A 4,530-nucleotide genomic window follows, 5' to 3' on the forward strand; every position below is an offset into this window, starting at 1 on the left:
CATAGTGGGATGAAGCGGCTCGGACTAACTTTACATGACCGCGTTCATGAGACTTGTTCCTCGTTCGACATGCAACTTGTATTGCATAAGAGGCTTTGCGGGTGTCTGTCTCTCCTACTATAGTGAAGATTCAACTTATTCTTCTATTGACAACACTAGTATCACCGTTGTGGTTCATGTTCGTAGGTAGATTAGATCTTACTCGAAAACCCTAAACCACGTAAAATATGCAAACCAAATTAGAGACGTCTAACTTGTTTTTGTAGGGTTTTGGTGATGTGATATGGTCATAATGTGATGATGAATATGTATGAGATGATCATTATTGTATTGTGGCAACCGGCAGGAGCCTTATGGTTGTCTTTAAATTTCATGTTGAGTAGTATTTCAAAGTAGTTGTAATAGTTGCTACATGAGGTGAACAACCATGAAGAAGGCGCCATGAACCTTGACGCTACGCCGACGATGATGGAGATCATGCCCGAAGATGATGGAGATCATGTCCGTGCTTTGGAGATGAAGATCAAAGGCGCAAAGACAAAAGGGCCATATCATATCACATATGAACTGCATGTGATGTTAATCTTTTTATGCATCTTATTTTGCTTAGATCGCGACGGTAGCATTATAAGATGATCCCTCACATTAATATCAAGATAATAAAGTGTTCTCCCCTCGTATGCACCGTTGTAATAGTTCGTCGTTTCGAAGCATCTCGTGATGATCGGATGTGATAGATTCAACGATTCACATACAACGGGTGTAAGCCATGTTGCACACGCGGAATACTTGGGTTTGCTTGACGAGCCTAGCATGTACAGACATGGCCTCGGGACAACGGAAACCAAAAGGTTGAACACGAGTCATATGGATGATATGATCAACATGTTGATGTTCACCATTGAAGCTACATCATCTCACGTGATGATCGGTTTTGGTGTAGTGGATTTGGATCGTGTACCACTTAACAACTATGAGGGATGTTGTATTAAGTGGGAGTTCATTAGTAATTAGATTAAAACATGAACTAATTATCATAAACATAGTCTGAATAGTATTTTGAATTAATTTTGTAGAATTGGCATCCGTTTTCTACTATGCACTAGTCTTGTTATTGAAATAGAAATACTGTTAAAATCTGACAAGAAACTTTACGGATTGGTACCGTATTGTTAAAGAATCAAGAATTGATTAAGTCCTATTGCAAACTTTTAGTAAACCTCACATTGTTGATTCAAAGAGCTAAGGTTTCAATTAGTACCTAAAGTTATCTTGTCTCCGTCAAACTTGAAGTTCAAATTTGTTTGAAAAGTAAGGAGCTGAAAAATTTAGTTTTCAGAAATAATCAAGGTATGAGATATATGTGATATCTAAGACCTTATTGCAAGATGATAGAATATAAATTTGGTGAGACTACATAAACTCATAAGTTTTATGAGAATGTATGAAGGTTGAAGACGCCAGGCGTCACAATCCTCCAACTATTGGGGCACTAATAATATTCGCATATCCATGAAGTTATCATCCTTAGTATGCACCGTTGCTAAGACTCGTCGTATCGAAGCATCACGTGATGATCGGGTGTTATAGATTCTACGTGTGCTTACAACGGGTGCAAACCAGATTTGCACATGCGAATACTAAGGTTAAACTTTATGAGCCTAGCATGTACAGACATGGTCTCAAAAAGTTGTCATGAATTGATGGATAAAAATATGAGTGAAATTGTTCATCATATTACAAAGTTACTAATAAGTGAAATCTAGAACACTTGTCATATGATGATCAACTTCAAAGTAAGAACCTCAAGGTTATTGGTATTTGACCAACAAACCTAGAAGTTATTGATGTTAAAGTGTTTTTCTGAATAATGAGGAAAGCTAAAAGAGAAACTGCAAAAGATATTTTGGCAAAAAGAAAGAAAAGACTAGAAAGTCTAGCTCAGGTGTATATAAATGATATACATGTTATGGTTGTATTCCTAGTTAGGTCACACAATGAAATTCTTGGGTATTTGTACCATATTGGTTGGTATGAAGTGTCATACAAAACAACGCAATACAAGAATACAATGGCCTAAGTGACTGATAAGGAATATGATAAGAATGCACGTCTGGAACAAAAATAAAGTATTATTATGTTCGTCGTTGGCATTCTATCTAGCCCTTAGAATTTATAATAAAGAACTTAATAATTGTTATTTTGCTCTGGTCAAATGAAAACAATGAGTTGTTCAAATTATGACATTACTCCATGTACGATGGATAAGTTATTATAAATCTTAATGGTGAAACACACATACATAACACTGACGCTAAAATGCCATAAGGCAAATGATTTGAATTCCACTTATTTGTGGAACCGCCATTTAGGTCATGTTAGAAAGGAATGCATAAAGGAACTCCATGCAAATGGATTTTTGGAGTCATTTGATTTTTGAATCGTTTGGCGCTTGCAAATCTTTTCTAAAGAGAATGATTAAAATACCGTTCATAGGCCAAAAGTTGAACGGGCAACAAACTTAGTGGAAAAATACATGATGATGTATGTGGTTCACTGGGCATAGTTGTGTGTGGGAGATTCTTCTACTTCATGAAAACTTTCAACAATGAATTGAGTATATATATGTGGATATATTCAATAAGAAAGAAGTTTGAAACATTTGAATGGTTTCAAATAAATTTCAGCATGAAGTGGAAATCATCGTAATAGAAAAGTCAAATATCTATGATTGGATCATGGTGAAAATATTTGAATTACGAGTTTTAGCGAACATCTAAGAGAGTTATGAAATTGTTCTACAACTTATGTTTCTTGGAGTATCATAGTGATGATGAAGTATCCAAGAGATATATCCAAACTTTGTTGGATCAATGATGAGATAAAATATTGATGCCATTATATTTTTGTGGATTATGCTTTAGTGACTACCGCTTTTACACTGAATAGAGCATCATCATGATCCGTTGAAATGACACCATACGAGTTATGGCATGGGTATGAAACCTGATAGTCTTTTCTTAAATTTTGGTATGCATAGCATAAGTAAATAAGTTTACAACCAAAATCGGATGAATGTCTTTGTTGGTTATCCCAGAGAATTGATTGGGAATTCTTCCCACTATGGAGACAAAGACAAAAGTGTTTGTCAATGTTTCTTATTTCCAAGAAATAGTTTCTAGTGAAGTTTTTGAGTGGAAGGACAATATAATTTGATAAGGTTTATGAACCTGAGCATAATGATCAGAGTAGCGCAGCATCAGAATTTGTTTCGGAAGCGGCCACGACGATCATGGCTCCCATGACTACAAAGTGTTTTAGCCATGGAGATCGAAGTACATATTGAACCTTGTAGGTATGGTTTATTTTGTGATCAAATAAATGATTTGTGAACAAAGGATTGATTTTGAACAATTATAAACCAACTACAAACAAAGAAGTTATGATGGGCCCTGACTCCGTTAAAATGGCTATATGCCATGAAATCCAAGATAGATGAATACTTTATGAAAGTAAATGGATCTATGAAATTGATAGACTTGGATGAAATATCCTTGAAGAAAGCTTGACTTGTCGAAAAATTGTTTACGACAAAGTTCAAAGAGTTGACTACGACAAGATTAAGATCTTCCGTAGCAATGCTTAAAGTCTATATGGATTATTCTAGTAAACACTACATATTTCCTTTATGAGATATGTTAGTAGGATGGCAAAATACATTACTTATCAGAAGTGTGTATTAAAGGTGTATACAAGATACAACCAAGAGTTTTGCTGGTCCCTGGAATACTAGATAGGTATACGACTTCAAATTGGATGAAGTAAGTATCACGGAGTTGGAATCTTCACCAGATGAAATAGTCAAAGAGTTTTTGATTTCATCAGAGACGATGAAGAGGCTTGCATTTGCAAGAAATTAAGTGGGAGCGCTAAGACACATTTATTACACTTTATGTAGGTGACATATAGTTGGTTATAAATGATGTAATTATATACTTGATTAAAAGGTTTCATTGAGAAATTAATTTCAATGAAAGGATATGGACTGAAACATATCTAGTGTCAAGATCTATGAAGATAGATTGAAACACAAAATAAGTTTAAGTCAAAGTACATAGAATGGATATTGAAATAGTTCAATATAGAAATATTAAGAAAATGTTCTTGTCATGTTAAAGTTTTAACAAGACTTGAGTGTATCTGACACTCAATGAGTAAAAACACATGAGTGATTATAGATCACGAATAATATGTACACAATCAGATATCATATGCTATAAAGTGTTATGAGCATATACCAGAATGATTCATATGATGATCATTGGACGACAGTAAGAATATCCTTGAATACTTTAGAAGAACTAAGGATATATATTTTTTTTTGTATGAAGAAATGACAAACAAATCACTGTAAGGTGTTACACCGATATTGGTTTTGTCACATATAAAATATAATTTCAATCTCAAATTAGACTAAATGTTGTTTAAAAAAGTAGCACAATGAGCTAGAAGTTGTCCATGCTAGATTTA

Source organism: Lolium perenne, chromosome 5 (genome assembly GCF_019359855.2).
Source record: "Lolium perenne isolate Kyuss_39 chromosome 5, Kyuss_2.0, whole genome shotgun sequence".
Lineage (NCBI taxonomy): Eukaryota > Viridiplantae > Streptophyta > Magnoliopsida > Poales > Poaceae > Lolium > Lolium perenne.